The 13,892-nt window shown below is 33.8% G+C and overlaps 1 pseudogene; it reads right to left on the bottom strand.

The window, feature by feature from the left end:
• Window positions 1-594: 594 nt before the first annotated feature.
• Window positions 595-1,804, bottom strand: LOC149577878 (MACPF domain-containing protein CAD1 pseudogene; annotated as a pseudogene).
• Window positions 1,805-13,892: the final 12,088 nt, after the last annotated feature.

The raw sequence follows: 13,892 nt of genomic DNA, 5'->3' as shown, positions 1-13,892 counted from the left end.
AACTGCTGATTGGGGTTCGATACTGATATTATAGTGATGATGCCTTAGGTTAATATAATAGAATCATTAATACCGGGCTACCTTTAATACATACAAGGAATAACCTTTGCATGTTTACCATGGGCACATAATATGAGTCTTTTTAAATACACAAATGTATTGTCTTTTAATCTAAATGCTCTGAATTATTTGCACTTGATAGTTCATGAAGTCAACTATAGTCGAGAAATTTAACCTCGAGTTCCTATGAAGCTTGGGCTTGGGTTCATCACTCTATTGGCAACTTGTGTTGTTCCTTATCAACCCGCGGACATTATCACAAGGTTTATCCACTGTCATGACCTCCATGCTCTATTTTCAATTCCCCAAATAGAACTTGGTGTCGATTCATGTGTGAATGGCGATTGAGACTTTTACCTCCTTTATATTAGGCTTAGATATTGGACTTTCACACTCGCAAGATGATGCTATGGCATCCAATGGGGCACGAGATGAAAAATGTATTTAGAACATCAGTTTTGACCAATATAAAGGTTATTATATCAATGCTCGGGACTTTTTTGAGTACATAAACATTATTACATGTCTTTAAACTTAGTCAACTTCCCCTTTCATGTTATCAATTAGATATCGAGTTTCACTTCCCCATTTAATAGGTTCAAACCATCTGCTATCTTGTTCTTCTAGTCCCTGCCATTTAGGAAGCCCAATTGGTATATGTGCATCCCAATGTGATCGTGGAATCTTAGGAAGAGACAACCAATGTTGCAACTGAACAACAAGTCTATTGCACTTTTTCCCTTCAAGGCCCAATCTAAGGCTTGTCACTGATCTTCTACCAACACATACATGTGATTTGCAAATATAAAGTTTAGGACCCATCAAACTAAATTGTAGAGAAAGGAAAATTGGTTCCTTTCGTTGTTGCCTAGGAAGTTGACTAGGAAGTGGAGCCCATACACGAAGAACTTGAAATTTCAAGAAATACCTTAGCTCTTCAATTGGAAATTTATACTCTAAATAGAGATTGATTGCATGGATAAGATGATCTTTTCCAGGAACTGCATCCACAAGAGAAGTTATGGGAGAAAACTCCATGTCTATGACATCTGGTGATGAGTTTACAGTTGAAGCCTATTCTTATGACTATGTACAAGCTCGTTACCTCCCCTTCTCCTAAAAATGACTCTCACATCTTCTTTTGTAGTGAGATATGAAGTAGTATGAGTAGGATGTGGATGAATCTCTTGGTTATTAAATAGAAATTGATTTGCAATCTTCTCCTTAATAGTTCTTAAACCAAAACTTGGAGAATTTTCTAGATCAGAAAACCTTTGATCTGCAATATTCTTTACATAATCATGCATTTCTCTCTCAGATAATGGTGATGTGTGATGTTGTTTAACATTTATTTCATCTCTACTACCAACTATTACAAATGTAACAATATGTGTCCCATATGTTTTAATAAAGCTTACTAAATATGTGGGCTCCCATGTCAATGGAATAGCACGCTTGAATTCTTCTCGCAAGACCAAGGGAAATTAATCAAACAAACTATAAACAATGCAATGGAAACTCCATCCACAACAAGGCTCTTGGTGGATGCTTGATCAGTTTGCTAGGAACCAGAGAAATTGAACATGGCATTGAAGCTCCCAAGAGGAATTTTACCAAATAGAGAGAAGGGTTTGTTGAAATATTCTACCATGTATTTATCCTTGCAAAAAATGAAAATGCCACTTCTCCTTGCAGAAAATGACCAAACAGCTTCTCGTTGTTGAAAATGAACATCTAAGTGCATATTCTGCCAATGTAACCTCTCTATGCTCAAATATTTTATTTGCTATTTCAAATGTCAAATTTGAGTGTAGGTTATGCATATGATCAAATATTCTGACCCCTTCCCATTTGCTCTTGAAGAAACTCATAATCTTTATTGAACATGTTTGATGGAATATTACTTTCAGAAGAGGAAATGTGTAGCAGATTTCTCTTTTTCCACTTCTACATCCCAATGCTGGTTTTGTAATCCAATTCTGCATTCTCCTTTCTAATTTCAACTAAAATTATGAGTCAGAATTGAGGCAATGGAATCTGAATTTGGAAATTTCAAACAAGGCATTTCACATCCGCATATCAAGATTATGATCTTCATCCTTTACAATGACATATTAGAGGAAAGTTTAGGCATCTTATGAGAAATCTAACCAAGACAACCAAATATTGAAGTTTTGAAATAGGGGTACTAAAAGTGCACCTACACTTTGTAAGTCTTGGACTTTTTTCCTCAAGATATCATTTTTCATTGGTTCTCTCTTTTGAATGATTTACACATCATAATCATGGGGTAGCTTCCATCCTCTAGAAGTCATGTATTGGGAATATTGGTCCCCGTTTTTTTCTAACACCTTAAGCAAAAGACTTTGAAGATGATCATCTTTTTGGAATCTTAAGAGTTCTTCACTAGTAATCTCATTTTCTACCTCACTCCCATGTAAGGTTTTTCATGGTGGGATTATCTAGGTAGAGATACATATCCATCAACATGAGACCTTGGAGTCCTTGGAGGGGTATTTTTTCCATTATTACCAAATTTTACATGATTTGAAAAGGGATTTCTATAGGTAACATTAATATTTTGGTTCTCAAAAGTGTATGTGCAGTGATTCCCAAAGCTACAAGCATTGTTATCATGAGCATTTATTTCATCATAGATGTGAGTAGTCACTCTAAAAGCTATGTGTCTTGCTTCTTTGAGCCTTTCTTGTTCTAGTATTTCCTATTCATCTTGGTATGTTTTATTTCCTCTTTTTGAGGGTTTCTCTCTTCCAAATTCATGGTGAAAGACACATTATTTTTAGTTCTTGGAGTATCAAGTGGAGTATCGAAAGAACTACCAAAATGGATAAGAGGATCATACCAAGTGGTGGATTTGTCTTCCTCAACCTTGTCAAAGATAGTTTCACCCTTAAACTATTTCTTACATGAACACCTAGTTGGAGAAGGTAATTATTCAAAGCTGAAAGAAGGATGACTACCTTGACCAAATTGGAGCCTATTTGTAACCGACATGTAATAGCTTAGCTTTTAGCCTAGTAGGATAACACAAAGCACTTGGAGTTCAAACTTGGAAGATAAAAATCTTCACTTTTCAAAAGGAGGTAATAATGAAAATAGCTTGTCAAAAGTGTCCAACTAGCTTACAACACTATTGACTCAAGTTGGGAGCCAGGAAAGAAGCCAAAAGACAAAATAGATAAAGTAAGCAAAAATGACAAGTGAACAATCTCTCAAGTCAAGTATGTACCCAAAGATCCAAGGTGATCATTTTCAGCCTATAAGATATCCAAACATGTAGATTTCAGCATAGGAATCCAATATGACCAAATATGAACACACCTAAGTTAGCCAAGGAGATGGCCAAAGTCAAATTGAGAAAGTAGTAGGACTAGGCAACAAAACCTAGGAAGTAGTACGACAAAAGTTCAACAAGTAGTTTCATACAAGAATTTATAGTATAGAACAATGACACTTTATGATAGTATGATAGTTTTTGTGAGGAAATATGATAGTATATTTATGCTAGAATGACACTTTGAAGATTTGAGAAGTATTGTATGATTCTTCTCAAGTAGGAAATATGATAGTTGTTCAACAGAGATAGTTTTAGTGACTTCATGCCTAAGAGACCTATGTTTTGACTGAATTTATTTATCAATTTGAGAAACATAATAGCTATAGAAGAGTGTTTTTCAGTTTTTAACAACAAGGTAGTGTTTTAAAAGCAATTTCAGAAATATATGTCTTCAAACAATTGGACAAGGGACAAAGAAACCTTTTCAATACAAACACTTGTGAAGTTTTGAAGAAAAAAACCCTATGAAAGCTACCATCATGTGTATGTTCAAAATATTTCTATGGTTCTAGAATATTCAAATGCACATCAAGCACATTCCACCTAAAGGATATAACTCGTTACTCAATACCTCTACCTGCAAGTTGATGCCCCCTACCATACACAAAGTGATTACCCACAATAGATATTGGATTTGTCATGGAAGTGTTATTAACACAACCAAAGGGACACATATGATGAGTGTAAATCTTGGGGTGATCAAGGTAATATACTAGGATCAATCCTTGCACCAAGATATTGAGCAATTAAAAAGGGTGGCCTTAGAATCCTAAAGCATCTAGTAATGGCTATGTTCATAACACCCCTCTTGCACTCGATATGGGACATAATAATGTACTTTGTGGTCACAAGAGTACCTTAGACATACTTACCTAGTAATTTCCTCATGGTCACAATATCACAAGTAATCTCACTAAATGAATTCAAGTATTATGCCCCCCAATCCTTTAGCCTTTGTCAAGAGGTTTGTGATTATAGTGGGTTGAATTAGCTAGGTTTTGCTTGTTCCCACTTTGGGTCATTCCTATTGGTATCTTTTCACCAATAGTAGGAACTCTAAATGTAAAAATATCATAAGGATATTAACAAAATGGGTCCACATTAAGGAGGCCAAGAGTTCTAATTTACCAAGAGATGAAGAGCATACTTTCCCACTCCCCAATGCTTCCCCCAACCATGCCAAGAAAGGTTAATTAAGACCACTAAAGGGTGGAGTATTCTAGCCACTTTCTTGATTTTTGAAGGGTCAAGATTTATAATTCACCTAAAAGGTGAAGAGCATACTTCCCTATCAATAATGAACCCTTACTAATGGATCTTATTTGCTTAATAAAATGAACAACTAGTAATTGCCTCGCATGAAATGAAATAACATGAATACAATTTTTTTTTTCATTTTAGCTTAGACAAGCCTGCAACAATGTTAGTAGCCCATTTTTATCTAGCTAATTTCTTTAGCAAACAAGAAGTGAAAAAAGAAAATTATAAGCCAAATAAGATAACTAAAATAGGTAGAATGATAGTATTGGTTGTACAAGTGTGTTATGATACTTCCTAGTATATTGAAACGATAATTATGCTTGATACAATATTATGTATCAAATAGTATGATAAAATCTACAACTATAGTATGGCAAAGTACAAGAACCAGTATGAAAATAACAATTGGCCATGTCTCATATGCCCTTACAAAAAGTGTTGTATGATTAGTGAAAAATTATCATACGATATTTCTATCTGCAAAATAAAACCCAAACCTACAAATAGAAAAAGTGACAAAAATTAAAAAAAAATGAATCTAGACAAGGTTGTCCAGCCCCATGGTGGATGTATAAAATGTATATCAAAAATTAGTACACTTCTATAAACCCTTATTCCCAAAGAATCTCATGGAGAGAGAGAGACTTGAGAAGTGACTTATATCTTCCTACCTATGATGATGGCTCTCAAATAAACCTAACTTTGCAAACCCTTGCAAGGTGCACCATAAAATGAAAGATTCAAAGACAAGAGAAAGGAGACTAATATCCAAGAATCCGCAATGGATGCAATGAAAATGCATGATCTAAGCTAAATGAAGTGCAACATGTAAACTAAGCTAACAAAAATGATAATGTTACAAATCATCCTAGTTAAGATATGTGATCTAATATAGAGTGTAAATGAAAGTTGAGTTAATGCAGGTATGAGAATGCAAGTGCAAGAATTCTCCAAGTCCTTCAAAGCTCCAAAGTCACTAAGAAAACATGCAACATAATAATAGAATAAGTGACTAAGATTGACAAAATGAGAAGAGAGCCTCATTTTAAAGAAATATTGACAATTGAGATTAAGAGGCAAAAGAGGCATAATGAAGGGTGGAGAATGCATCTTGAGTGATCTACATGCACAAGCATATCACCTAAGAAAGATCAACAATGGTGTTTAAGAGGAAAAAGGTGTGTGGTGGATAATTAAAGCTATTTTGAAAATAAATATTCCTCTCACATAAAAAAGTGTGCCCTTCATGTTTAAAAAAAAGGAATGAGGATAGAGAAAGGCTCTTCTATTGTTTCATGCATTCTTTGAGTTTCCTTGCTTATGGATCCCTTTCTAAGCTCTCCTTCTGTGTTTACCACCTGTCAAACCATATTTAGTGTAGGAGTTTTTAAGCTAGTTTATAATGGCCCTAGCCAGTGGTGACCCAGTTGTTGATACTGGTGTTTATGTTGCTACTTCAAAAAGCCATGGCGCCTCCATTGAACAAACATTCTCATAAATTCATCCCAAAGGTATTTCACGAGGTAATCCTGATATTATCCTTCCTTTGCAAGAATTTGATGCTACTTGTGATTGGTTAGGATAGCATGCCTTGATAGGATATTTTGTGTTGAAAATATATTGATACAAGTATGATAAATGTTTTTCAATCAATTTTTTGTCACTGATGTTAAACATGTTATTTTCTAGTAAGGCAACTACTTATATTATTTAAGTACTATCATTTATTTGATTGGTGAAGAAAATTTTATCAAATGAGGTAGCAATAGCACCTAGAGGAAAGGTTGAGTTATGATATGGAAAAGGAGTACAAGAATCAACTAAGATAGTGATATCATAGTGCATTAATAATCTACTTATGGTTGCAAAGGTTGGTTACATTGAGCAAGTTCAGAAGAACAAGTTAAATGAAGTTTGTCTACCAAGCTTGACCGAGTGGATAGTAGGTGTCGAACAAAGTTAATACAAGCCAAGAAAAAAAATAGTTGGAGCCGAGAAAAAGTCTATTTTAGTGTAAGCTGAGTGAAACAATTGATGCCAAGTAAAGTTTAGTTGATGTCAAGCACCAATAAACTTTAGTTCGTGCCAAGTGATTTTTTAATGGATGTCGAGAAATGCAGTATGTGTCGAGCATCAAAAGCTACTTAATGGTGAGTATCAGCATTATTAGAAAGATCATGAATTTGATGGATCTAAGTTGTTAAAGTTGATTTCTTGGATTATGTGGAAGATAAGACTGATGAGCTAGTGGCACAGAATTCATGGTAAACCATTTTGAGGCAAATTCAAAGAGGATTAAAGGAGAAGTTTCTAGAAGGGAATGAAATGAAATCAAGGGTAGATACATTGAATCCTACCTAATCTATCCTAACCCTAAATTGGATGATGGAGAATGAATGGGAAAATATCTTAATTCACTATTTTTAGAGATGGTTGGTCAGAAGCAAAGGTTGTCATGTGCGAGAACCTAAGGAAGACAAGGAGTCTAGGGTATTGCTTCATTCAGTGACTTAAGAAAAGAGTTTGCATTAGTAAGCAACGCAAGAAGGCTTAAGGGTATGGATGCTTGAAGGTTGAACAAGCTATCAGAGCTTAAGTGTGTGAAAGCCAAGTAGAATGAAGGACTAAAACAAAGATCTATAATCTGCAAATGGAGTTGTAAGTTGTTATCAGATCAAACCTTACTATTACTATTAACAATTGTATCAATCTAGGGTAAATCCTTTGGATTAAGGTTGACCTAATAGTCATTTGTAAATCCTTTAACTGTGTGACATTCCAAGTGCATGGTCTAAAGTCCTCTAACAAGGCTCGCTCCTAACAAGGTGATTGAAATCCTTTAACAAGGTCACATTTAACAATGTGCATTGTAACCTTTAATAGGGTTGGCCTTTCATAGGACATCACTTCAAAAAAGTGAGAAAGGGTAGCATGTTACTGATGGTTTTTCCCAAATTGGGTTTCCACATAAATCATTGCATCAAGTGTGTTATTGAATCTATTATGTTTTATGTTTGTATTTATGTAAGTTGATTTGATAGTAACCTACAAGTGTTAAGTGATTGCATAATCTTATAGATGCATGCATGATGATAAATATTTTATGGGCTCACTAAGCTATGAAAAGATTTAATAGTACATATGGACCTTGGATAACTGATACCTCCCATCTTAGTTATTCAAAAGAATTCCAACAATTGGTATTAGAGCCATCTGCTTAAGAGGACTAGTTTGAGGGTACTAGAAACATAAAGATCAAGATGTCAAAAAGAGAAGTACCCAAGCTTAATAGAGATAAATTTCCTACATGTAAAACTCTGATGAAGCTACACCTTGGAGGACTTGGAGATCATGTACAATCTACCATTTTTGTTGAGCATGTTGATCCTACTGGAGTCTTAACTATTGAAGATCTAAAAAAGAAGAAAGAATACAACCAAGCAATGTTGGAGATTGCCTCTGCCCTAAGCTATGTTGAGTTTGATGATATCAAAGGATGTGACAGTCAAAAGAAAATGTGGGATACTCTACACACCATCTATGGAGGTGACAAGAATGTTCTAAGAGCTAAAGCTAAAAGTCTCAAAGGTAAGTTTGATGATATAAGAATGCAAGAAGGTAAAAATATTGCTCTAGGATAAAAAGATGTTGGTAATTCAATAAGAGGAGCTACTAGTAAAATAGATGATAATAATTTACTAAGAAAATTTTTGAGAACACTACTACCCATCTATGCTATTAGAGTTTCTGTGATACAAGAACTAAATGTGTACTAGGGAATGATCTAACTCTTGAAGGTCTAGTAGGTAGGCTCATTTCTTTTGATCTATTTAATTTTGATAACTACAAACCTAAAAATATTGAATCTATTGGGATTCTTTTAGAATAATTGAGATGGGGGGTGAATTAGTTATTCAAGGTCTAGATGTACAAATAAAACTTTTCAAAATTCAGTGAACCCATAAAACATTCTTAACTATGGCTGCATTCATTGTGTGTTAACCAAAACTAATATGTTATTGTCAAATCAACATGCAAAAATGTAAAGCATAAAACACAGCATCTCCATCAAGACATTTGACACAATGAAGTAATGTGGGAACCCAATTAGAGGCCAACCCAATTAAAGGTTACAACACACACTATTAAATGTGACCCGGTTAAGGGATTTCAATCACCTTATTAAAAGTGAGCCTTATTAGAGGACTTTCGGCCATTCACTTGTAATGCCACCCTATTAAAGGATTTTCCAATGACTATTAAGTCAACCTTACTCCAAAGGATTTACCCTATGTTGATACAATTGTTAGAAAGTAACAGTAGAGCTTTGATCTAATACAACTTACAACCTTGCTTGCAGATTATAGATCACTATTCAGTCCTCAAATTTGCTTAGCTTCTAATATTTTCAGCTCTGGTAGCTTGTTCACCCTTCAAGCATTCATCCTCTTTAAGCCTTCTTTCTTAGTACGCCATTTCAAACTTCTTACTTGGGTCACTTGATGAAGCAAACCATTTACCTTCACATTGCCAGATTTTCACATCAAAACTCTCTAACCTCTCACCTCTTTTACTTCATGACCAAACATCCCTACATATATAAAATTAGAACACTTTTTCCATTCATTATCCATCACCAAAATTAGGGTTTTTGATGGATTAGGTAGGATACAATGTATCTACCCCATATCTTGTCTTTTCTAGAAACTTCTCCTAGAATCCATTTGAATTCACCTTCAAAATAGTTTACATAAGATTACAAGCCACCAGCTCATCAACCTTATCTTCCTCCTGATTCACAAGCTCCAAGAAAACAAACTTATCAGCTTTTATTTAGTGAATCTTCAATCTTTTCATAATGCAGCAGATTGACATTATCAATTTACTGATGCTCAACACATACTATGTTACTCGACATCTACTAACTTACTCAGCATCTACTAGATTTTACTAGTGCTCGGCATCAACTAAAAATTACTTGGAACCAACTACCTTTCTTGGCATCTACTAACTTACTCAGCATCCACTAGAATTTTCTTTTACTTGGCTCCAACTGACTTTTTTCTTGGCTTGCACTAACTTTGAACCGAACCTTCTATCAACTTGGTCAAGCTTGGTAAATGAACTTTGTTCAACCTTATTCTTCTAAACTTTCTAAGTGTAGCTAGTCATTTTGTAACCTCAAGTAGATCATCAATACATTATGTTATCGCTATCTTAACTGATTCTTGCACTTCAATACATAATCATAACTCAACCTTTCCTCTAAGTACTTTTGTTACATCCTGTTGATCAAATCCTCTTCATCAATCAACTAAGTGATAATGCTTGAAACATATAAGCAATTGTCTTACTAGAATGTAGTAGGTTTGACATCAGTGACAAAATAATGATTGAAACACACAGTCTTCTTCAACAATCTTTCTACCCAAATGATCTTTTCAATCATATATCAATAGAATCTACTTTCAAAGCTAAGTTGTCATTGAAGGAACCTGATTAGAAGAAGAAGAAGAAGAAGACAAAATATGTGTCTAGTGATAGTGAGACAGATGAGGAGGATGTAGATCAACTTGAAGCACTATTGGAAAGGAAATTTCATAGAAGTAAAGGCAAGTCTAAAGGTAAACTACCTATTATTTATTTTAATTGCAATGTGGTTGGTCATATTGCTACTAGATGTCCAAAGAAGAAATATTACAAAGGTGGTGACAAGTACAAAAATCAAAAAGATGAAGATAGGAAAGATTACAAAGACAAAGGCAAGAAGTCTTGCTACATTGCTAAAGAGGAAACAAAAGATGAATTTGATGATCATGATCATGAAGTGGTGTATGTTGCAATGAAGAATGAATCTAATGAAGATGAGGAAACTACACTTGTGTTTTGTGTGAACAAGAATGATAGATGGATCATTGACTGTGAGTGTTCACATCACATAACTAGAGATAAAATTAAGTTCATTACCTTGAATTATTATGATGGAAATAGTGTAAGATTTGGTAATGATGCACCATATTTGATAAAAGGAAAAGGTTTTATCAAGATCACAAAAAAGATTTTATGTGACAATGCTTACTATATTGAAGAACTTAACTATAATCTGTTGAGCATGTTACAACTAAATAATTTAGGATGTAAGGTTGAGTTTGAAAAAAATATTTCTAAGATATATGATCCTAACAAAAAATTGATTAGAAAGGGTGGTCAAACTAGAAGTAATCTATTCTACCTTGATATAGAGGATGCTACTTGTTTAGTTGTAGAATTTGATGATGTGTGGATATCGCACAAGAAGTTATGTCATTTTAATTGTTATAATTTTGTTAGTATCAATAACATGAGAAAAATTAGAAGTTTTCCTAAGTTGTATAAGCCTAACAATATAATGTGCAAACAATGCTAGTTAGGCAAAATGACAAAGTCAAGTTTTATGAGTAAGACTCATGCCTCTAAAGGAATACTAGAGATTTTCCATACCAACTTGTGTGGACCAATTGAAGTAAAGAGCTACAAAGGAGATAAGTACATTATTTTTCTTGTTAATGATTATTCTAGAATGATGACAATTTTGTTTCTAAAACAAAAATCTGATGCTTTCCAAATGTTTCAGTGGTCCTTAGCAAGAGTTGAAAAGAAAATAGGTAAAAGTATGAAATGTTTGAGATCTGAAAAAGGAGTAGAATTTACATCAAATAAATTTGAGATGTTCTATAATGAAAAAGGAATCAAAAGATAGACATCTACTCCTAGAACCCTTCCACAAAATGGAATTTCTGAAAGGAGGAATATATCTATAATAGACTATGATAGGATACTCATGATGGAGAAAAATGTTTCTTTAAAATACTAGAGAGAAGCTATAAGTACTATTGTCTATACCTTGAACCACGTGCAAGTCAAGAAAGGCACTCATTCAACACATTTTGAGCTATGGTATGGATACTCACCCAATGTAAAATATTTTAAGGTATTTGGAAGAAAATGTTATATTCTCAAAGAATTTAGGTATGGTAAACTAGATGCAAAAAGTGAAGAAGGTATATTTCTAGGTTATTCCACAAGAATTAAAGCTTCTAAGTGTTTAAATACTAAAACTAACAAAGTTGTGAAAAGTGTAAATGTGAAATTTGATGAGTATACAAAAGTATATGAGGCTAAACCTATGAAGGAACTAGAAGAATACAAATCATTTGTATACTTTTATGAAGGTATGCCTACTAAATAATATGCTTCAAATCAAGTTACAAACCAACAACAAGTTTCAGTGACTATTGAGTCACATACCATGAATGTCGAGCTACATTTAGGAACTAAGTTATATTCAAGTGTCGAGTTATAGAATGAAGTTGAGGAACATTTTGATTCTAAGATTAGTGTACATGAAAGAGATGTTGAACTACTTGACAGAGATGTACATACTGATTCAAAAGTTGAGAGACCAAATGAAGAAACCAAAGTTGAACCAAGATTGTCTAAATATGTCAAGAGACATCATCCTACTACACAAATCATTGAAGATAAAGATGCTAGACCAATGACAAGGAAAAATTTGAGAAATGGTACATGTTTGCTAAGCATGAAAGAGCCCAAAATAGTGAAATATGCCTTAGAAGATGTGGACTAGAGTAAAGTCATGGAAGAAGAGATTGAACAAATTGAGAAAAACAAAACATAGACTCTAGCTCCTAGACTAGAGGACAAAACTGTGATTAGTACCAAGTGGGTATATAGAAACAAGCTAGATGAAAATGGTGTGGAGAAACATTTGCCCCTATTTCTAGATTAGAAGGAGTAAGAACTCTTCTTGCTTATTCTGCATACAAAGGTTTCAAAGTTTATCAAATGAATGTTAAGTCTATATTTCTGAATGGTATATTAGAGGAAGAAGTTTATATAGAACAGCCTAAAGGTTTTGTTGATGTTAACAATAAAAATATGGTATGTAGATTACACAAAGCTTTATATAATTTGAAGCAAGCACCAAGAGCATGGTATGAGAGACTTCATAATTATCTTATGAAGATTGGATTTGAAAGGACTGATGATAAAGCAATCTATACTTGAAGATAGAGAAAGGCAAAGGTATTTTGTTATCTAAAAAAAAATTTGATGATATCTATTGAAAATATAGGATAGGATAGGTTACTAAGAGGGGAGCGGTGAATCAAGAACCAATAAAAATTAATCTTATTTCACCAATTAATCATTTATGTATATTCTAATCTAAATCCATGCATGAATAACTAAAAGCATCAAAACATTCATAACACTTTGACACAAGATATGGTGACCCAGAAACCTTCCAAATAGAAAGTAAAGCTTGGGTGGGGATGATACCCACAAGCTTTAATAATGCAATATAAAGTTAACCTATTAAGGCTTACAATTGATCACTTCTAATGATCTACCCTGTTAGGAGCAATAAGAACTATTAGGTCCACCTTGCTAAAGGATTTACAAAACATACAATGAAGTATGCACTCAATAAAGATATTTGCAAAAGACTGTTAGGTCTACCTTGTGAAAGGATTTAACTATTCCACCTGTTAGGATGAACTAGTGGCTAATCTCTAATCTACAACTCTAATTTGTTGGTTGAGATTCCTTTGGAGTGTAATGATCACCATGTTGTGCTAGAAAAATCTTTGTTGCTCCTTATATGGTCTGTAACCTTCTTGCTTCACACTTCTACTCTTAGTGTGTCTCATATATCTTATTTTCATTTTTTGGATGTGATACAATGCATTACATATATATCAATCCAAAATACAATACATCAAAGTTGGATACAATACAAGTTTCACCAAAATACACAACGTCAGCCCAATTGCTAGTACTTAGGTTTTGAAGATAAACTTGGTGAGGTTCTGATACTCAACAACCATTATCAACACTTGGCATCACCATGCTCTCAATAGATGTAGAAGCTCAATTCACACTAATCACTTCCAAGTAGTCTAAACTTGGTCAGCATTGGTGACTTGGTGAGCACTACAAACTTGGCATATAAATTGAATTACTTGGTTGACACTCCTTAGCTTGGTCGACACTAGATTCACATCACTGACACTATGAACTTGGTAAACATTGGAGACCATGATTTAACTATGCAACTTAGTAAACACTATGAAGCTCAGTTTGCACTGATATTTAACAACTTGGTAGATACTATTTGGTGCAAACTAAATATTGATTCTAGAACTCAATAACA

The sequence above is a fragment of the Cupressus sempervirens genome, chromosome 1, assembly GCF_028749045.1.
Source record: "Cupressus sempervirens isolate cs-2001-9-10 chromosome 1, ASM2874904v1, whole genome shotgun sequence".
NCBI lineage: Eukaryota > Viridiplantae > Streptophyta > Pinopsida > Cupressales > Cupressaceae > Cupressus > Cupressus sempervirens.
The sequence above is the reverse complement of the archived record's forward strand: the minus strand, read 5'-3'. Positions and strand labels throughout refer to the sequence as shown.